At 42.0% G+C, this 22,599-nt stretch overlaps 1 protein-coding gene and 1 long non-coding RNA gene across 30 annotated transcripts in view; one reads left to right on the plus strand and one right to left on the minus strand.

Moving 5' to 3' along the window:
* ZFHX3 (zinc finger homeobox 3) overlaps positions 1 to 22,599 on the plus strand; it is a 524,735-nt gene that overhangs the window by 116,610 nt on the left and 385,526 nt on the right. For 26 of the 29 annotated variants that reach the window (XR_012026543.1, XM_072817035.1, XM_072817111.1 and 23 more), the window contains one exon: positions 221 to 312. The gene's annotated coding sequence lies outside the window, so the exon portion shown is untranslated. Of the gene's footprint in view, positions 1 to 220; positions 313 to 6,101; positions 6,211 to 12,301; positions 12,480 to 22,599 lie in introns of those variants that run through there. The other 3 variants (XM_072817136.1, XM_072817057.1, XM_072817187.1) reach the window with 2 other exon arrangements.
* Positions 15,829 to 21,359, minus strand: LOC140624456 (uncharacterized). The gene is made up of 3 exons (XR_012023935.1): positions 20,773 to 21,359; positions 17,494 to 17,620; positions 15,829 to 16,098 (listed from the first exon to the last, which is right to left on the minus strand). It is a non-coding gene; the product is annotated as an uncharacterized lncRNA (long non-coding RNA).

Genomic DNA, 22,599 nt, shown 5'->3' on the forward strand with positions numbered 1-22,599 from the left:
CAAGGCACATCTGGAATTTGCTAAAACGAAGAACCCTTCAGCTTCAATTTGCCATGGCCACACAAAGTAAAATGAGAAATTAACCTAAAGATGAAGAGTATAATTGACATTTAAATCTGATTTGGTTCTAGCATAGCTTATGAAGAGTGCTTATTATTTTAATGCAGCATCAGGAATAAATACAATTTCTTGCAATTGTTTGCTCTTTGTTTTATCTCAGGCACTGATTTGGGGGAACCTGGACATTGTGGTTGTTCAAAGGACAACTATGAATCCCTTCTATCATCTTCTTCACTATGGATTTTAGAGAGGGTAAGTACCATTTCTTTCTGAATGTTTGCTTTGACAATACTGAAGATCTCACCAATTACCTCAAAGGGTATAAAACTTTTAAAAACAACTCAGCCATATTCTAATTTCTACTTATGTGTGTATGTATCCAACTGGACTCGTGGTTTGGTTTCCACAAACCATACGGTATAGTAAATGCAAAAGGCACAGTAACTAGATTTTGCTTCTAGTCTTGACTTTCCACCTTTAACTGGCTGAGTGACTTTGAGAAGGTTACCTAAGCCCTCAATTTCTTCATCTGCCAAATGAAAGGTTTGGGTTGGATTATTTAGAAAGTATTTCTCTCAACTTCTTAATGTCACACCCTCAGGAAGATTGAAAGGCAATGATTTAAAGCAGTGACTTTCAAAATATAATGGGCAGTACATCTGCTTCTATCACTGGAGTGCTTGCTAAACATGGGCATTTCTCGAGTTCCATGCCATACCTACCAAGTCAGAATCTCTGAAGGCTAAATAGCAGAAATCTGCCTTTTTGAAAGACTCCTCAGATAAACTGAATGCACAGTGACATTTGAGAACCACTGTCTTAACCACTTAAGCGTCCTTCTGTTTACATGTCATTTAGTTCTGTGGGATGTGATGAGCTAGGTCTGGGCCAGGCAGCAACTGGCTGGAATCACTTGTATTCATAGAAGAATTAACAAGGTCGGCATTGATGGCTGTTTTACCTTTTGTTTCTTGGCTCTGTACTTTCCCCTTTGGCTCAGTCCTCTCCTCAACACTACTTTGGCCAGATCTAGGTGTCTTACATGGGCTCCTTGGATCTCCTCCCCTTGGCTGCAGTTGAATGAGAGTAAAATCCTTTTGGAAATTACCATTAAAGGATGGCATCTCTTCTAGACTCTATTCAAAATGTGATCCTGTTTGTGTGTGTCACTCCCAGAGATGTCTGGAGTTATTGCCTCCTCATCTTACAATGGCTTTGCCATCAGTCTTTTGCTATGGAGGGTTGGGCTTTGCTCCCAAGGATGTCATCACTATGAAATAACTAAGGGGATGTGGACAAAGATTAATCATGTTTGTGTGGAACCAAGATGGCAGACTTCTAGAGAGAAGGGGCTGTGCCCTGAGATCCCAAATCAGACAGCACCAGACCATGCTCAGAGCTCTGGACTGAGAGTCAGAAAAGCATTCGACTGCGCTATAATCTGGTTCAGTGGCCAGTACAGCATCCTTGGCATTTCAGGCTTTCTAGGTTGTGTGCCTAAACCCTCAAGGAGTCATAGGCAGCCCTGAAGAGACTTATATCTTAAAGGAAAGCTAAAGCCTGGCTTTGAAATAAAACAAGGTCTCCCAGTACTGCCTGCAGAGACTTCCTATGAGGACTAGTATACTTGCTCAGTGGGGTGACTGTTGTTCTTCTCCAGAGCTTTACCAGATACTATTTTCTGGCATCAAATAAAGGGAAGTGGAGCTTTAAGAACATAGTGCTGCTGCTGTCTGCTGTGGGTCAGGCATAAAACTCTTCTCCCAAATCACGCAAGACATTGGATGTGATATGTCAGGTAAGGAACTAACAAGTGCCCCTTCATGAGAGAACCACTTGCCCATAAAGAGCGTTCCAGATGACACCCACTGCTGGCTGGGGATGGATGTGGGCTTTATTTGATTTGGGATTGATTTATTTGTTTGCTTTGCTTCTAGAACAGCATAACTTGGATTTAATGTCTCAAATACTGAATCCAATATTTCTAGGTTCACTGACTTGTTATTATTTAGCATTTATGAAGTATATGTCAATGCACTTGGTGCTTTACAATGACTCATAAAAAGGCATGATCCTGGTTGTTGAGCATACGGTTGCTATCAGTTGAATTACTGCCTACGTGAAAATGATCACAGGACAGATCTGGATATCCTTTGCCCAGAAAACAACTATATATCTGGGTTCCTCACTGCATCCTAATCCAAACAGAGGAAGGGTAGCTGCTGCTACCATTTTGTTAGCAGTATCTTGATACAGTGGAGGCATCATATAGTTCCTGACACTAAGGAAAAGCTTAGCAAATGTGGATGGATGGATGGATGGATGGGGGGGGGCTCTCTCTTCAGTGGATATATGTCATTTCCTATTTGTCCCTCCACCTAATGGCTTTATTTATGCATTTACAAACCTTGTGGTTATAGACCTGGTTGACTTGGAAGGGAACTGTCACTTAAGTGGCCTTTTGCATTGGAGATGAAATCAATATATCTATGATGTGGACAGAAACATAATGAGAAACAGATTACCCCAAATCATATGAACTTGTTAACAATATTATATCAATATCAATTTCTTGGTTTTAATTATATAAGATGTTACCACTGGAGAAAGCAGGGTGAAGGGTTTGGGGGAAATCTCTATACTATTTTTGCATCCTCCTGTGAGTCTGAACATCATCTACACGTCTTTGTAGCTACCTCTTTGCCTATATCTTCCATTCACTAGGCCTTCCACTAATAATAGCAGCCCAAGTATGTCCATTCAGGACTTCCAAAAAAGCAGAAGCTAAAATAGATTTAGACATGTGAGAGATTTATTGGGAAAAATGCCTGGGAAGCATAAAGTGAGAGGGAGTCAGGCAGGAAGAATCTTCAAACTGCCAGGCAGTTCTAATACCTGTAAAAGGAGAGAGGGAGGAGGGATTGGGGAGGAAGAGCCTCAGACTGCAGAGAAAGGTCAGAGGAAAAATTCACCCAAGCCGATGAGGAGTCCCTGAGCAAGCTTAACTCTGAGAGGAGTCCCACATGGGGGAAGGGGGTACCTCCACTAAGGTTAGTCCTCACTGGAGCAGCCCGGAAGCAGCCTGGGACACATATTGGGTAAATCCAAAGGTGCAAACACTTCAGGAGACTGTCGGTCAGCTATGCTTCCAGAGCAGGTTACCTTAAAGGGAGAGCTGAGCCTCCAAGGCCATCATACCAGGCAATGTTTTTCTCTCAGTCCTCTGGCTGTTCTATCCAGTCCTTAGTGACCTTGACCCCTTGTCCCTCAGTTGGACACATACTCTAACTCCCAAACCAGAGTGAACTCCACCATCTGCTGCTTCTATGTATCTGCCTCCTGCCCACACATAGTTTTTAAAAAGTCATACAGTGAGCCAGTTGATCCACCATATGTGTCATCCAACATCAGGTAGCCCTCATTCCCCCCAGTATCTTTCACCGTCCTCCTCCTGTTGACTCTATGTCACACTTCTCACTGTGTTGATTGCAACCCTGCTGCACTTGGATGGAGTACACATGCGGCCCACACTGTGGCTGTTTGCTGGATGGCCTACCCCCATGCACTCCCTAAGTGCTCCTCTCACCATCTCCACATCTATAGATTTCTTCATCCTTTTCTCCTTTCTTTAAGTGTTGGAGGAAGAAAGGCCCTTCTCCCCCAACACTTCATCTTGTACTGTGCCTTCCATGACCTTTCACCTTATCTCTCACGTCCTTCCTCTCCAGATGTTCTCTGCCTTTGGCTTCTAGGCCATGTTGCTCTCATCTCTCTTCCTCTGTCTGACTTCATCCTTTCTGACTCCTAATTGCCTCTAAATGTAAATGTCCCCCACCCCCAGGACTCTGTCTCTATCACTCTATATCTGACTCTACATTCTTCGCTATTTCCATGACTTTGACTCTCCATGTTCTGCAGAAGCTCTAGACCCCCCTCTAGCTTCCCTCTCAAACTCCTGTTTCCCAACAGTATTCTGAAGCATCTTGCCAGAGCTTCAAATGCCCTCCCACATGCTCTTCTCCTCCCAGCCTTCCTGTTTCTCCTCGTGAGACCCCATTCTGTCACTCACCCGGATTGGTTTCTTGTAGTCATCTTAACCCTTGACATCCATCCCTCTGGCCTTCCTCCACAGAGCCTCTCCCAGCCTCTACATGCCCATGGTCACTGCCCTCCTTCCAGCCCTCACTACCTGTCCTTCAGGTTCCTGTAGACATCTCCAAAGTGGCCTTTCCACTTGAGTCTTCCTCCTTCCAGGCCATAATAGTCACTGTTTCATTTTCCTAAAAGCATAGTTTTCATTATATTCCTTTTGTGCTGAAAAACCTTTGATGGCTTTACATTGTGTATTCCACTCCTTCCTGCCTGGTAGCTAAAAATAATCTCCTCCCAACTAAACTGCCATATTTTTTTCTGAATGCCTTTCTTTTAGCGCTTATTATTAACTGATTACTAACAGGCTAATTCTCCCAGTTCTGTGCCCCACCCCTCACTGATCTCCAAAGAAATAAAGATGTGTGTGTGTGTGTGTGTGTGTGTGTGGTCTTATTCCTAACCTATTTCTGTATGTTTTTACCTGGAGCAACCAGCTTCCTAGAAAGGACACAGGAGTAAAGCATTCTGTTGGGTTCTACTCTTAAATAATGTAGTGACTAGGAGCAAAGCTCTGGGATCCACTTGCCTGGGTTCAAATCCTATAATCTTTGTACATATAATTTCCCTCTGAGTCTTGAGTTTCTTCATCTATAAAATAGGCTAATAACTATGTAGTGCCATAGGATTATTACGATGACTACCTAAAGTAATGCACGTTAACAGCCTTAGAACCATGCTTGGCACCTAACGGCGCTCAGTGTTAGCTATTGTTATTACCATCATCATTATTGTTTTATCACACTTGCAGCATGACATTATCCACAGCTTAATTAGTCACTGTTTGGCACAAGAGACTAACTTGGGAATTATACACAACTGGTGAATTAATATCCTGAGTACTTCCACTAAGACATCAGGCTAATAATTTTTGGTACTTTAGATAACCCATGATGGGTCCCAGAGGATCCTGAAACCAAGAATCTACATTTTTCCCAGTAAGAATGGATTTTTTTTTTAACTTTTAGCTTTCCATAGTTTAATGTAACAGCTTCCAGTACTGGACAACTGTAAGCAGAGCTGAAGAAGGAAAGAAAGTCCTATTGACACAGAAATCTGTTCCCCCACATATGAGATAACACACATGGTTAAGGCTGTAAATGAAACCAAGGACCTGGCAAAGGTGGTAAAAGATAAAATGTAGGAAGAGGGAGGGGCTATATTAGAGGAAGTTTTAAAAAAGCAATTTGAAGCAAGTCAATTCTAACAAAGACATTAAAATGAGGGTGAAAACTGGGCAGCTAGACGATTGTACGACATAGCAAATATAATTAATGTCACTGAATTGTAGACTAAAAGTGTCACATTTTATGTTATATATAGTCACACAATAAAAAAGTAAGTACACACACCAGAAAAATGAGACAGCTAAAATGTATAGCAATTTATAATAATGGTTTTATTTCAGATATGTTTTTTATATGACACATCTGCTTATGTCAGCATAGTGTTCATTGGGCATCTACTACGTACAAGCACTGTGTTTGGTATATTGTATCATGGTATGTAGCTATATATTTTTTTATACTCACATGATCATTACTGTTGATGACAGAATTGTATTACCCATGAAAGTGTAAATGTCTATCAATGCAATCATCATAGACCTATGGGCAAAGTACACTTGTCTTTATTGAAGCACAAGAAAGATAAGGACTTGACTTCAACATTGCTTGAAAAGAACCTTCTGCTTTAAACTTAGACAACTCAAGTATGAGCCAACCAGCATCTATATACTTATAAGATCCTTAGATCACATAGGTGATATCACCTCCATTTAGAAGCTTGGTTGCTTTTGGACTCCTCTGCATATTTAGGGAGAGGAAAGGGATAATGACTCTGTCTGATATAAATGATCATCTTAGAGTCTGTCCCCAACTCTCTTTCCCTAGCTGGAAGAGGAAAAAAAAAAAGGAATAAGAAAGGAATAAGAACAGGAGTAGTGATGCTTATGGAAGAGCTTCTTATAATGGGAAGGAGAATCAAGCAGACTTACCAAAGGTAGGCAGGTTACACTTTGGTTAAATTTGATTTTGGTAGCAACATTTAAAGCTTTGGTAGACACAAAAGTTTATTTTTACTGTAAAATGTAATGTATATTAGAAAGAGCACATACATATAGTTTAATGTATAATCATAAAGCAAATGAGTATGTAACTGCCTCCCAGGTCAAAGCATGGGACATTGACATCCCTTCAGAAATTCCAGCCCCCACTGTAAGTTCCTTCTTGATCATACCTCCTTCTCCAGTATTGATAACCATTTTCCTGAATTTTATGGTCATCACTTCCTTGCTTTTCTTCAGGGTTTTTGTTGTTGTTGTTGTTGTTGTCATTTGTGTCTTGCTTCTTTTCTTGCTTCTTTCCTTCAACATGATGACTATAAGGAATGTTCTTCAACATGGAATGCATTCATTTTCTTTAGTCTAATATTCTGTTATGTAAGTAGTATGCACAGTATTGCTGTTGATGCATACGTGGTTGTTGCTGTGACATTTTTGTCCTGTGTCCTGTGCCCATGCTCACAGATTTCTCTCAGGTGGTACTTCTACTTGAGAAATCATTACCATCACCCTGCAGGTTCACAGATGATGAGGCTCCATCCTCAGAGTGTCTGATTAGATGGAACACGGGTAGCATTTGAGAGTTCACATTTCTAAGAAGTTCCCAGGTGTTGCTGATGCTATCAGCCAGGAATAGGGACCACACTTTGAGAGCCACTGATTTAAGTTATTGGGAGGGATTGGGGGGGGGGGTGGTCAAGGAACATGCATCTATTCAGCTTTACTAATTAACGAAAATCTGTTTTCCAAAATAGTATCAATATAGTATATGAGTATCCCATTGTTGTGTCACACCCATACCGACACTTGTTATTGCCAGAATTCAATTTTTGCCAAGTCAGGGGGTGTAGAAGTGGCCTCTCATTGTAGCTTATTTTGCATTTCCTTAATTCCAATGAATTTGAGCACTGACTGGCCATTTGGATTTTGTGTGTGTGTGTGTGTGTGTGTGTGTGTGTGTGTGTGTGAAGTCTCTATTCAGTCATCTGCCCATTTTTTGGTGGGTTATCTGTCATTTTCTTACTGATATGTCAGTTATATTTATTGAAAAAAACACGATAAAAATTTCATTAATGCTTAAAACTTTTTAAAAAGTCTCAGTATAGTTTATATGACAAAATCTCCTTTAGTAATAGCAAGAATGCGGTATGAAAGAAGTCATTAGATAGCCTCTCTTTTGCAGATGGATTCATGGAAAATAAGTTAAGGAAGTTTGCTCCAAACAAATTTTCTCCAAACTGGAAAGGCAAAGCCGCAGAGAGGAAATATCAGCATTCTTGATACGTTCACTGAGACTGTGGCTATAAGCACAAGGCCATCTTTAAATGATAATAATGCAACTGAAATAGATCATTCAAGGAAAGGAGAACTATTATTGAGGCCAACATGACCATCGACACTTGTTAGCTTGTCTCTGAAGAACAAAATTCTGAGCAGCCAAAGCTTAAAGTAAATGAAATCGTATCCAATTCTCAATCTAATGAAAATGCTTTGGGCTCTGGGCCAGAGAATAGATTCGAACCATGGATGGGAATTTTTTCAGGGCCTTAAATTTAAATGACTAAAATTATTTCTAAAGTACCATTCTACTCAATCTTTTGGAATAAAAACATGGCTTTCATTTTTTTAAAAAAACTTCATTTCAGTGTAAGGGTGGAATACAAGATCTTTACCCTTAGGTGGTCCAGAAAAGCAGATACTTCATTCTAGTGCATACTTCACATGGAGTAGATGCCTATTATAGCCACACACACTCCACATATAAATATACACAAAAAAAAAAAAAAAATTTACACACAGACACCTTATATATACAGTAAACATTCATATGTGTATACACACATGTACAAACACACATGCACATATATACACAGACTATTAAATACACATGTATATATGCACACACACATACTTTGTGAACAAAAACTTGAAGCAAATATGCATATATGTCAACTTAGTTTAAAAGGATTTTTCCATTTTGAAAACACTATGTATTATATCGTGAAAATATCTATAACCCTCAGTTTCTTAACCAGTCAAGAACAAAGGAACCATTTTAGAATTACTAGTTTAGGTAAAACTTAATTATCTAGGAACTGAAGGCATTTGAAAGTTCTAAGAGTGGAAAACTGTAGCTTATTTTAGGAATGTCATATCTAAAGAATATATAGGCTTGCTTTAAAATATAAGCATTTAGGGGCACCTGACTGGCTCATAGAAGAGCGTGTGACTCTTGATCTGGGTTTGAGCCCCACGTTGGGTGTAGAGATAACTTAAAAAAAATTACTTTAATAAATAAACTTTTAAAAATGCAAACATTTAGAAGGAAAACATGTTGCTATGGCTCCCTCTCACTCTCTGGCTCTCACTCCCTTAAATAAATAAGGTAGAACTAACAGTAAGTATAGATAAATCAAGAGTTTGGGATCTGTATAGCTGGGAAACATCCTCCCCTGCCCCCATAGGAAGCGTAATCAAGCTGCTTCCTAAAGCCCTTCCCCTACCCACAGCAGCTCAGGGCTCAGTGGGTGGCAGTACCCAGCTGACTACTTGAGCCAGTCAGCCTAGATTCTGTATTCCCAATCCATTTGCCTCCAGCTTCCTGATCCCTGTTCATGATCATAGCTCCAAACCTGGGTGGGGAAGTTCTGTTTGGAAATACAGATTCATAAATCTGTGACTTAAGAGCCCATCATTGGTTAAGCCTTCTTCCTCCAAGCCCCTGGCCATGAGGAGGAAGCCTGGGCTCAGTGATCACCATCAGGCCCTGGTATTCAGGACACTTCATTTCTGGGACCTCCATGGACCAATGTGGATCAGCTCCCTCCTAGAATGTTACAACTCTGGGGCTTGGAATCAAGAGACAAAGGGCCACCTATCAGCCATTGAAGGGTACCTGGCCATGCCCCCCACCCTTACCATAGAACATTGCCTGAACACCCTAGGACTGCTCAGAGGGGAGTGGATCTTCTCACTACGTTCTCAGAGAAGGGGACAGGGAATGCTTTGTGTTATGACACAGTATCTGCCACCCACAGCTACCTGAGGTCCATATCCCACTGGAGTATGTGCAATTACGGTCCAAGGCCAAGGGTCAAAACTTCTTGAAGTCCATGGATCTAATGGCAGCATAAGTGCATCTGCCATTCCTTCATACCTTATAGGGCCCTTACTTTTCTTACTATTTGACCTCTGTAATTATCAAGACTTTAAAGTATCTCTGATCATTGCAGAGTTGTGGTGACTTGTTTTGGAATAGTTAAATCAACATTAGGGACTACAAAATAGTGAGGTTTTTGGAGGTGCTGAAAGAGCCCATAGAGGAGCCAGCTTTAGACTGTACATATTCCCTTGAGCTCCCTTCAGCCCTTGTAGGGCCCTAAATGGGGTCTTCCATTTCTTTCCACACAATGTCCTAGGATACAATCCTCATTTATTTTCATAACCTTATCTCAGATGGCCGTCTCATTTGTGACATCTCTTGATTTATTCGTGTATTTATTCATCCAACAAACATTGATTCGGTCGGTGTTTCCTATTTGGCTGACAATGTTGAGTAGTGGAAATCTACAGATGAATAAAATATAGTCCCTTTCCTCGATGAACTTACAGCTCACCATAGGAGACAGATAAATGAATTAACAGTTAAAGAACAATATAGTAACTGCTGTTAGCTTTGGGCGAAACAGAGACAGAAGCTTCTAAATCAGTTATCATGTCCAAGAGAAAACAGTTTGACCACTTCTGGCACCCATCCTCTTTTCACAGGATTTCCAGGCATAGGTTGCTGAGAATAACCAATTTCAGGTCATGCCCGCGTGGAACTAGGATCATGTTGATGTGCGTGGCTGTGACATCCACCTACAATTGTAGAACTTCCATTCTCACTCAAAATCTCCCTCAGGCACTCTAGGAAATAACCCACAGGGACTATGTCAAGTGTATTTACATACGTCCTCTCTGTCCCTGATCTCTGAGTCCTCTACCACATAACAGCCTCTGAATGTGCCTCATTCTGCCACTGTCACAGCTGCTCTGAGGGTACATGGCTGCCATCCAAGCAAAAGCACTGCCTCCAGTCATTCCCAACACTGGAGGCATTGCTCTCTGCCAGCTTTTCCCCACTGCCAAAACTGGGGATATCCCATATCACTGTGCCAGTCACCAAGGAGAATCTGTTGAAGCTGGCACTGATATGGCATGAGAACCCATGTCCACTTCAGGTTGAAATTTCTCATTTTTGTTCTACATTCAGTTATCTTGGTCCCCAAGTGCTCCTGGCTCCCATGTCGCACTACTCAAAATGGCTCTATGTGAAACTCGCTCATGAGCTTTTAACTTATCACCAAGACTCAGACCTGTGTCTGGGCTTTGGCCTGGAAGAAAGAAGAATGAAGGATCATCTTCACGGGAAGATATCCTGTGCCCCAAATCTGCCCACCCTATTTATTACCCTGTCATTCTTCTTGAGTCAAGTTTATATGCCTGACCTTCTCCTCAGGACAACTATTTTTCTGGATGATTTCTTCATCTGCTACTCAAATATGCTGCCAGCAGATCTTTCCATAACTCTCCAGCCACACCCAGGGGTGTGGAATTCCCTGTGGATGCTGCTATTAAATTTTAGATCTCTGTTGGTATGACAGGCAAGGTTTCCTGTTAATTGTGAATGACAGGCAAGTGGAGGAGCTCTCTATCCTCCATTTCTCAATTCAGATATTCTCAGGTACCCTCTAAAATAGTGGCAGCTGAATTAAGGAGATATCCTAGAAACCAAGAAGAATTTCAGATCTAGAAGCATCAAATACTATTGGACAAGCAGTGCCATTTCCCATCCCTCCCAGGGGCCAACATACCCAAGATAGCCTTCATGAGTATCACATGCTAAAAAATATATAAGAGCCTATATCCTGCTTATGCAACTTTTCCTTTCAAGAGAGGGCAGCCTTGCATGATGCCATTACCTCCAAGAGCTCCTGCCCATCAGTGTACCATTTAAACCTGAACTGGAAGATGGCTTCCCATCCAATAGAGACTAAATGTTGGAGAGACTGACATTCCTGAACTTCCATACATGTCACTTTAGCAACTTTCCTATCTGTTATAGGGCTTTTATTTTCACTTAAATACAGGTAAGTAAATAGCTGCTAAATAGTTGGATTCTGGATAAGTGAGATGCTGCATAAAGCCAAGCTAAGTCACTGAACAGACTATACCAAAAAAAAAAAAAAAAAGCATTGTGCTGGATGCTTATATGTATTCATTGTGATCTTTTTTTATTCCTGGAGAATGATGGAACTGCTGAAGCAAAATCCATTGAAAGCTATTCACAATTTAGCATTCACCATCATATGGAAATGTCAGTTTCACTAACAAAAGAAATATTAGAGACATGTTTAATATAAAATGCAAATATAATAGCTTGGTAGGCTGGATAAGTTAGCAGTGTTTCACTTAAACCTATTACCTTGGTGGATTAAATACAGTTCCAGATCTTTTGCAAAAAGGATATTCTGATGAAGTTACATCTTATACCAGCTTTTGTGGCTTATCAGTTCAGTTGCATATAAGTAGAAAGAGGACAAAATAAGAGTGGGATACAGCCATAGAGAAATAGGAGGATCTGCCCCACAGAACTTCCAACACCCACAAAGAAATACTGTTATTTGCTCAAGATTAATTATGAATAATTATGAATAATTTGTAGCAAAGATTAATCTGTCACGTGATAAAATAGGTGAGGGTGCACCAATCCTACCAGACTTGCCTAACCACTTCCAAATTTTGATACTTGCTTGTGTAACCCAATTCAGCTGAACAGAGGTGGGCCCAGCCTGACCTGTGAAACTGGCTCTGCCTTAGTGCTTCTGTAGCCATGTGGGGTACCCGGTTCCCTTAGCTGAAACCCCACAACAGCAGACCCCTCCCTCCTGTGACTGTCACGCACTCCAGACTATGACCTCATCTTCACCTCCAGGACTCAAATGCACATCATGCCTTGTACATGGCTTTTGTTTTTTTTTTATAATTACCATGTCCTGCTGGATATAACATCTTACTTAAATGCCACATAATTTATCATTCTGTGGCACTACCCAGTACCTTCAAGAGCTCCTAGAGGATTAGCTTCCCTCATCTCCCATCCTACACCTCCACACCAATGGAAGTATTCTGGCTCCTGAAACAGCACACTTTGTACCTCCACTCGGTAAGACAGGCTTGGTGGAAATTAACCAGCCCCATCCATTTTGTCCAGACCAGTTCTCTTGTCCCATCATTGCAGGATTACTTATAAGCTTTGAGGTTTATACCTCAGATGGCATTTCCCTGTGGGCTCTTCCAAAGGAGCATCTTGCAAATTACTGCAGAGAACTACAAAATAACCAAACCCTTTTTAAAAGAGCATTCCTTCTGTAGCTTCTGTGATTCTTTTTGCTTTGTATTACATTATTATACTGGGAATATGATTTGTTCATAGCTATATATATATATAGATAGATAGATATTTATATTTTTATATACAGTCAAAAAATATGAAGAGATTATGCTCAGCGATTCCTGCTCTAAAATACTCTATTTGCTGTTGCTACTAGCAGCAAGTCTGCCAAAGAAGATAATAATCCATAGAGCAATGGTTACCAGTCTATTGGATAAGGAAGAAAAGGTGGGAGACAGATGATATTTGTAAAAAGAGGTTCTAGAAGGGAAACATGGGCACAAAGGACTTCACTGAATAGTTGTGAACTGGACTTCAGAGAGCTGTGTTCCACTTTTGATTCTGCCCTAACTAGCTGTGGAATGCTACACTGGCTAATCCTGTTCAGCCTGTACAGTGGTTAATCCTGTGTAGCTTCTGCACAAATGGAAGTTGCCCTAGATCAGGTCTTTCAACTCTGGTCTTCCATGTTTCCACGACTATGTACTATCCAGATGTCAGGGCAGATGGCTAGTTAGGAATCTAGAAAATTGTAACAAAAGCAACAATTACCAATTCTCATTTTCATAGTATTTTCTGCCAGACTTCAAGCTCAGCACTTTACATAACATTATCTCGTTTAGTCCTCACAGACATTTCTGGAGGTTTGTCTCATGGTCCCCATTTCCCAGAAGAGGGAACCGCTCTCAGTGCAATTATCCAATTCCATTAGGATGGCAGCAAGAATACATAACAGAGCTGAGATTCCAGTCCTGTTAGAACCACCTCCAAGCTCACTTGTAGTGAGACACCGTAAGAAGTTCCAGAACCTCTTCTCATCACTCAAGATCTGAAATCTTGCCAAGCTTTCCCTTCCCTCTACACTCTAAATTCCTGATTTACCCCTTCTCCTGACTTCTAAAACGCTTATGTGTCTGTGCCTCTGGCTTGTGTGAAAGGGTAACATAGAGTTCTTCATCCATTCTTTGCAACCCGATGGGAATCAATAAGAAAACAGCAAAAATAGAACTTCTGAGCAGCCGCTTGCAAGATGAAATATAAGTAAAGATATGACCCAAAGAGGGCAAGACTTAGCTCAAAAGAATGGCTTTTTAAGACAGTCATATAAAATCCTCTTAATATAGGCAAAGATACCTAACATGAGTCAATTGTAATTTTGCTGAGGCCACCTTTAAATCATAAACACCGGGTGGGGGTGGGGTGGTAGTGGGAGATTTCACCTACCTGGCAATGAAGTCTAAATAATTGCCCAGCCTTCACATGTTATCAGAGTAAACCAGTTTTGTTTCTTTGGGGAAAATGTGCCATCCCACCCCCAACAATATGACAACTTCTAGTGAGTGGTAATTACGTATGTGAAGAGTTACAAGAAAACGAAGGTGATCCTTTGCCAGAAAGAAGTTTTGTAAAATTAAGGAATGAACTCCAAAGTCAGAATTGTGCTTGGAACAAGGTCATCATAGCCTCTACTTGGAAATAAGCAAAAGCTCTAATGTTTTATCAATATACTCTGGTAGTACAGTCAATCTTCATCCACAGATTCTATACTTACAAATTCACCTCTTCACTTCAATTTATTTGTAACCCACACAGAAATACTTGCAGTGCTTTCATGGTCATTTGTGGATATGTACAGAGAAGGAAAAATTTTGAGTCCCCCTGCATGTACATTTCCAGCCGAGGTTGAATGAGGCAACACTCTGCTTTCCTGTTTGAATTTTCATACTGTAGACAGGTGTTTTATTCCCTGTGTATTTAGTGCTACATATTTCACACCTTGTGCTTTTGGTTTACTGTATAAAATGACTCCTAATCATAAATGCAGAAGTGTATAGTGTTATTAAGTGAGAGCAGGCTGTGATGTGACTTACCGAGAAAGCACATGTATTAGATAAGCTTCCACCAGGCAAGAGTTATAGTGCTATTAGCCATGAGTTCAATACTAATGAACTAACAATATATATTAAATAAGATATCTTTAGGGGTGCCTGGATGGCTCACTTGGTTAAGTGTCCAACACTTGATCTCAGCTCAGGTCTTAATCTCAAGTTTGTGAGTTCAAGTGCTGCATTGGGGTCCACACTGGGCATGGAGCCTACTTAAAAAAAAATTTTTTTTAAGAAAAAAGAATTTTTAAATAAGGTTAAATAAGGTGTCTTTAAACAGAAACACACATAAAACAAGGCTATGCATTGATCACTTGACAAAAATATGACAACCAGAGGCTCAAAGGAACCTAACCCTGTACTTCTCCTAGGAGCAACAGTTCAGTATTTACTAATTCAGAGTCTCTGTGGACTTTATAGAACATAACTACCATGAAAAATGAGAACTGGCTATATTTACAACTTTAGGAATTCTTAATGATGTCTTGAGCTATTTCTTGGGACTAGCAGGGGACTGTGGACCTAACGATTTCATGCCATTTTCTGCTTCATGGAAGATGGGAATTTACAAAGCCATCCTTATTCTTCCTCCTATGGTAGGCAGCTTTCATCCCTATTCAATTCAACCAGTATTAATTGAGTGTGCCAAAACCTAGTGCTATTGGAAGATATGCAAAAGAAGCATTTAGCAGTCTGACCTCAAGGGATTTTTACCTTTGTTAGAAAGACCAGGTTTAATGTGGCAGATATAGCCAGGTCCAAAGCAAAGTGGAAACATCTTAGAAATGGCAGGGAGAAGAACAAGCTCCCTGAGGCATAACCTAAGGGAAACAGGCTATTTTTCTAATAGTAACCTTGAACTGTTAATTTAGCGTTTCCTCCAGGAACTCTGCAAAGGAAGTTCAGCTTTAGCCAAAGCTTCTAATTAACTCCAAAGTCTCTACCACATCAGCAAACACCTAAAGACCACCCCAGTGTTCATTTCTCACCTGACAGAAGTCAAAAAACTGATGTAAGTGAGAATTGCACCCTAGGAAATCTTTTTTCACCATGGGAAACGGTTGCTGTATTTCCCTCATTTTGATGATTTGGGGGACCCGTAATCTTATAGCAAAAAAAAAAAAAATAGCATTTATGATACTCAGAATAAAAATAGTAACATTAATTTATTAGACACCCAGTATATAGTAGAACCTGTGCTGTGTTCTGGGAACACAGAAATAAAAGTCATGGTCTCTACCTTCCAGGGTCTCATAGTCCAAAGAGAAGAACCTGATTATTGTGCCAGTGGAAAAAATGCTGTGAGACAGGAGGCCGGGGTAGGGGGTTTGTGACAGCACATAACCTATTGTGGCGGTTTGGGGCAGAGGGTAATGCTTCTTGCTGGAACAGAATCTTGACGGTGAAAGAGTTGACCAAATGACAGAAGTAGAGGTGAACATCCAAGAGGTGGGAACGTTGTATGAAACCCTCGAGGCATAAAATAGTCATGGGTATTCCGTGACCTGTAGCACAAAGTAGGAAATGGAAGAATTTTAGGAAAGAGGGCTGGGAAGATGCAAGATCTTCATCATGAGGAGCCTTGAAGCCCAAGTTAGAAAGCTCAAATCCACTGAAGGTTCATAGAGGCAAGCGAAATAGTTCTATTTGCACTTTCTGTAGATCAATTAGAAGTCATACAGAGAATGCATTGTGGGCTAGGCTCCTCTGAGAATGAAGAGAACAGCTGGGCTGGTAGAAAAGCCAGTGGAGAAATAAACCAAGAAAGGAGTGGTCAGAATGTGGTAAAAGAGAATGGTTAGAGAGGAATTAGGAAAGCTGAATTAGAAAAACCTGAAGAGTGTGTTGCAATGAAAGGTGTGCGGGAGAAGGGTTGCTTAAGGAGGAGAGGGTTTGGGGATGATGAGGAGTTAGGAGTGTATTGAGTTAGGACTGCCCAAGCTGATAGCAGCCAGATACCCAGAGCCGAGCTCAGGAGAGTGGTTTGACCTGGAGATGAGAATTCCAGGAGATGATCAGTTTATAGATGAGTGTCAAAATCAAGGGTTTACGTTTATACAAGGCAAAGTATGTCCAGTTGAGAATAGAAGAGGACCAAAGAAACACTTTTTGGGGAGTACTGATATTAAAGGTGTTAAAAAAGACACTAAGTCTGAGATGAAGCAGCCATACATGAAGGAGGAAATCCAGCATAGAATAGTGTCAGATAGGAAAGAGGAGAAGAGTATCATGGAGAAGGGGGTGATCAACAGAATTTAACTGCAGGGAAGGAAAGCACAGTTGAATGAGTAGAAATGAAAGCAGAGGGCTTTGTTAGAGATGCAAAAGAAAGTGAAGCACTAAAAACGGCAAATGTAGGCCAGTCTGTGGGTAAACTTGACTTTCGAGGGAAGGAGAGAGATAGGCACAGATAACAGGAATGGAAAGCTAAAGATGGTTTCTGCGAATGCCAGTTGGAACTGAGCAGTGGCTTTTAATTGCTGGCAGGATGTAAGGAGCACTTTCAAATTGCACGTGACTACCAATTACACAGATTCCAAGATGAAAACCGTGTAATAAGGGTGTCCGGTAGGGGGATGAGAGAGGATGGAGAACAGAAGAAGCCTCGGGTGAGAGATTCTGAAGAGGACATTCCTAGGAGAACCTACAAAGAATAATAAAATGGCATCAGATTAAGACTCAGAAGATCCATGAATGCCTCTTACTAGTTTTCAACCTTATACAGTTTTATCACCTCCCAGAGCCTGAGTGTCCTCATCTGTAAAATAAGCTCAATACTATCTGCCTTGCCAGGCTCTAGTGAGAATTAACCAGGATAATATGCATGGAGAGCACTTTGGAAATTGCAAGACCCTGTTAAAATTGTATGAGAAGAGGGGGCCCTTCTTGCTGCCCTTTACCATTTGCTGAGGTGTCTCTTCCTGCTGAGGTTATTTCAGGTGCCATGGGAAAACTTCCAAACTATATGCAGGATCTCTCTTCTGGGGATTTCTATCTTTTTTTCCTACCCACTTGAGATGTAGAGTTCTGTGGATGAATAAGAAGAAAAATATATTTTAATTTCCTTTAAATATTAGCAAAGCACTAATCACTAATGGTAACAAAAGATGGAGATACATATGAAAATATGCAAATACATTTCTAGGTATTTAATCTTCCTAGTTATGGTCTTTATAAAAAAAATCTTTAAAAAAAATATCTTTGTAGAGATCACTACCTTAGAAAAAGATGGCATTTCATCATGCCTGCTAAGATGCCAGTGACCACAGGGCAAGTACACCATCCCCTCTTTATTGTTTTAAATTAGCACTTTCCTCTTGGTCTAACAATATATACAGTCCCATTGATATTCGCCTTGTAGTTGCTAATATCTATATATTTTTAACTGAAACAAACTAAAATATTTCATAGAAAGACTGGGCATCAAGAAAATATAAAACAAAACGAACATACTTAGATGCTAGGTATTTTGAACCAAAGCATAGATTGCAAAGTGGCATGCTATGGACCAAGACCACCTTCAAAAATATATTTTGTTTGACCCAAAGATCATTGAGAGAAAAAACAAAACAAACTTTGAGCCAGTATTTCAAAATCAATATAGTTATATTTAAACACACTACCAATACCTACCGCCCCTTAAAACATTGGAAGATGAGGCAACATAAAGCACAGCTTTTCTTCCCCTTAACAGAAGTGAGTGGCTCTGTTGCCACTTCATCCCAAGCTCTACTCTTCCCTATTGCCTCCTCAGGCTGGTGCCCGCAGGTCCCTGAAGTATGTCGGACAGTATGACCCCTGGTATAAGGCAAACCAGTACAATGCACAATACAAAGGAAAAGAAGAAGTTTGTTTCCAAGGATAGATTGGCTAAGAGAAAGAAAAAGGAAACAAACTTTTCCCAGCCCGAATACTGGTAGCGAGTGCCTGCCCAATTCTTAGCTCTTAAACAGCATTCTATCTGTATTACTATGGGGCTCTGCAGAAGTACAAGTCAAATCTTCCTTGTGAGCGTATGATAGAGATTAAAATAAAAGCAGCTACTTCCTCTGGGAAGAGTCTAATGCATAGCCCAAAAGAAAAATTTGTATTACTTCAGAAGCTGAGGCAATTTGCCAGAAGATCCCAAAAGGCTCTTCCTATCCTCACAAGGTCAAGAAAATTTGATAACCGCTGATGGAATGGAAAGACATCTGGTAGACCACACTTAGAGTTAGGAAGATAAAGCTCATCTCTAAGTTTTATTAATACAGACATACTGGCCATGGCTGGTCTTTGCCACAGAGAAGAAATTCCCAAGCAGTGCATTCTTGGGCTCTCATCAAGTGGTCTGTTGTCTGTGGAATTTCCTATTCTCCAGCCCCAGAGCAGAAATCAACCCCCACCCCACCCCGGCTTTGGCCGTCATGAGGTTTAAAGAGGATCATTTGTTTTCATTACAGCCCCTTGAAGCCCTTCCTTCCCTCCTCATTAATGAATTTCCAGTCTTTCATCAAAAAACAAAAACAAAAAAACAAACACAAAAAAGGACCTAACAGAGGACATGGTTAAGTGGCTGGCGCGCATGGCGACGCCGGCTTTAAAGAGAGTAGATGGCCATTTACTGATCGCAAGGAGGGGTTGACATCCTTGGTTAGTATGCTAATTTCTTCTCTTGCATTTAACATTCAGATCAGGTCTGTACAGGCCCTCCAGAGCCGCAGAGCCCGGGCATGGGTGGCTGTCTGCCTCACAGCGTTGAGCATTCTCGGCATGAATTACAGAAATGCCCAAGCATTCTCTCTTGCTCCGACTTCGTTCTCTTTTTCCCTCCCTCTCGGAGGGACACACAGACACAGAGCCACACATAGGTAAGCACACACCACGCATAGTGCCACCATCCACACGCACACACACACACACACACATACACACACACACAAGCATAGGCGCACACACACATAAACACTATAGACACAGGTCTCTATGAATGCTGAAGAAATGCCACGCAAGGTGCCCGAGTCATCCATGACTGGCTTAATTCCTCCTCCTTTTGGTGTCCAAGGCACACTTCTGCAGGATAGATTTCTCCTGCTCCAGAAATTCGCCATGTATTGGGGAGTCCACATTTAAAAAGCAACATGAAGAATCAAACCCCAACCAGAAGGAGGACATCTTATCTATTGACCTTCCAGTCCCAGAAATCCTTAAAAAAAACAAAAAACAAAAAAAAAAAACCAACTCCATTCATGTGAAAAAGGACCAGATAGCTCGGTTAACTGAATACCCAGAAAGAAAGAAGATCCAGCTCATCACTTTATTCCTTGAGGTCTCCACCTTGTCATGTGTGTTTGGAAACCTTTATTAAAAGGGTCCTACTGGTGACCCGTTTGGGATTCACCAAGCCACGGCCAGGTGACAACAGAAGAGGAACCCCAAACTATCTCCCCCATTCACATGGCGGTTCAAATGGCAAAGACAATCGCCTGGCATGATTGCCAGAAGCCCAGTCTACGGAAAACTGGATTTCCTCAACCTCCTTTTTTCCAGAATATTTTTGTAACCTTGCAGCAGCTTCCTGGAGACACACAGAGAATCAGCAGCTCCTATTATCAGAAGGCACATTTAGGGGTTGCTTTTAATAAACTGGAGCAATTTTGAACAAGCAGGAGCTCCAATTAAAAGGAAAGGACAGGTTGGTTTTGTTTTTTGTTTTTTGTTTTTTTTACTGTTTTGTTTCCTTAAAGTGTGGCATAGCTGTGTAACCTGGCATGCCGTGGCTCCTTCCTGGGGACACCGGTGGTCCCTGGTCCTGTCCCCTGGTGCCCGCACAATATTCCATATTTGGCCGAGGAACCCCGGGCAATTCCTATCGGAGCCTCCGACAGGAGTAAGGGGTGTTTCCTCTGAGCTGCAGACTTGATTTGCCTCGATTTTTTTTTTTTTTTTTTTTTGGCTCTGGTCCAAGATGTTTTCCTGTCATCATTTCACTGTCTTTTCCTGTAATCCCTTTTTTAAACATTGCCAACAATTAGTCGATTTATCTCCACCACCATCACCACCACCACCCCCACCTCCATATCCACGCAAACACACACTCCACTAAGCCCCATCACTGTCTTGTTTTGCCTTGAAGTATAAGAAATTACAGCTTCTCATTAGCTGGAGAGCACGTTTGGAACGGCTTTGTGTTTACTCACTTAGTAAGTGATGCTGGCTTTTTTAATTATTCTCCCTCCGCGTGCCATCAGAGAGCAGCAAGCTGTTCCAGCCAAACCAAGCGACTGCGTATCCTCCGCAAGGCAGTTGGAAGCAATCGTGTTTTACCTCCCTGGTGCTGCTTTCTTCCTTCCGTTGTCAGCAAGCCAAGGAATCCCCCCAAAGCTCTTACGTAGGAGATACCAAAACCGTGAGTCACGTCTCAGTCCCCGAGCAGAGGGAGTCCGCTGCGTGAGGCACAGAGCAGCACACCAGGATGGGGCTCTCCTCCAAGCCACCGAGATCCCGGGACCCAGACGCCCATCGCCACTTGGTGTTTCTTGCTATTGCTCCCTCTTGCTCTTCCACCCCGGGTCCCTTCCTTCGCCTTCGAGCGCCTTCCTCTTTTTCTCTTCCTTTCTGTGTTGCCGTCAGCCGCACACCCAGCAAGAGCTGGGTCCCTCTCGCCTCCTGTTATTTTTTTTTTCCCCTGCAGCAGGCTTTGGCTGCTACCTCTGCAAGCTGGATCACCAAAGACACACGACTCACTCACAATGAATAATCAATACAGATATTGATCTGCGGAAAATGTTTGTAAATTCCTGAAAGGGAATCAGGAGCAGGGGGCAGGGAGGCTCGTGGGGGACGACGCTGGAGTGCTCGTGGCGGTAGCAAGCAGAACTTCATTTGGATCCCAGGTCTTGCTGGCTCCGAGGTGACGGTACCGGAATGCGTGCGAACGAGGGTGTGCGCGTGTGAGTGCGCGTGTGCCGAGGCTGTTGTGCAGTCTCCTTTCTCTACAGCTGCTCTCCCCGAAGAATCAAGAGCCAAATGGTCGGGAGCCCCCGTCAGTGCCATGTCTTGGCTGCGGGCCAGCACTGTTTTGTTTTCATTATCACACGCTACTTTGCAATTTGCATAAATACAGGGTTATTTTTTATCGTGTCGCCCAAAAGATAGAGAGAGAGAAAAAAAATAGAAGTCTTTGTTGTGTGCAAGAGGGGCTTGCCGCCTACTCATCATGGCTAAGGATTTAGTGTATGTCGAGGGCTCCAGAAGAAATGCGGCCAAAGAAGTAGCAATCACAGGGAGGAAAGAATGCAGGAGAGACAAAAAGAGGACTTTAAAGAGAACTGCAGGGCGCTCAGCTTGGTGGAACCAAATATTAGGGATGCATTTTCGTCCATAAAGAAGGGGTAGAGAAAGAAGAAAGGGCGCCAAGGTCTAACCAGTGCCCTGCAGGACACAGGCTCCGCTCCGGCAGCTGGAATGGACCATTTGTTCTTGGTGGGAAAGGTACACGGGCCATTGAACACAAACTTGCTTTGTCCTGCCCTCATCCGAAACCTAGAAAGAGCAGGAGCAGAGGAAGCATTCCCTCAGAGCGCTCTACGCCAATGGTTTTCCAGTAGGCAAGGAGTTTGGGACCTTGGGCTTTTATCCCAGAGCCGCATCCCTTCCACTGAGCCTCCTGCATTGCATCATCAGCTCTAGTAGTGAGAGCCATGCGCACCCTCCCCTTGGCTTTGGCCGTGGAGACGAGGCCTCCTGAAGCTATACTCCCAAGTGGATGCCAGGCAGGCTCACATGTCCCAGGGAGTGGCACTTCATTTCAGAAAAAAAGCTTCTAGCTCTCTCAGGCCATGTGGATGTCCCCCTTTGATTTCTTACTCTTTCATCTCTCCCCCACTCTGTTTTTGTGGTTCAGTGGTAAAATCTCCTTGGGATCATTCTATTCCTTTCTCTCATTGCTCTATCTCCTGCTGGCCTGGCGACAGAACGGGTATGTCACCTTTGAGATAGCCATCTACAGGGGGAACCTCCACAAG

The sequence above is a fragment of the Canis lupus genome, chromosome 3 (assembly GCF_048164855.1).
Source record: "Canis lupus baileyi chromosome 3, mCanLup2.hap1, whole genome shotgun sequence".
Taxonomy (NCBI): Eukaryota; Metazoa; Chordata; class Mammalia; order Carnivora; family Canidae; genus Canis; species Canis lupus.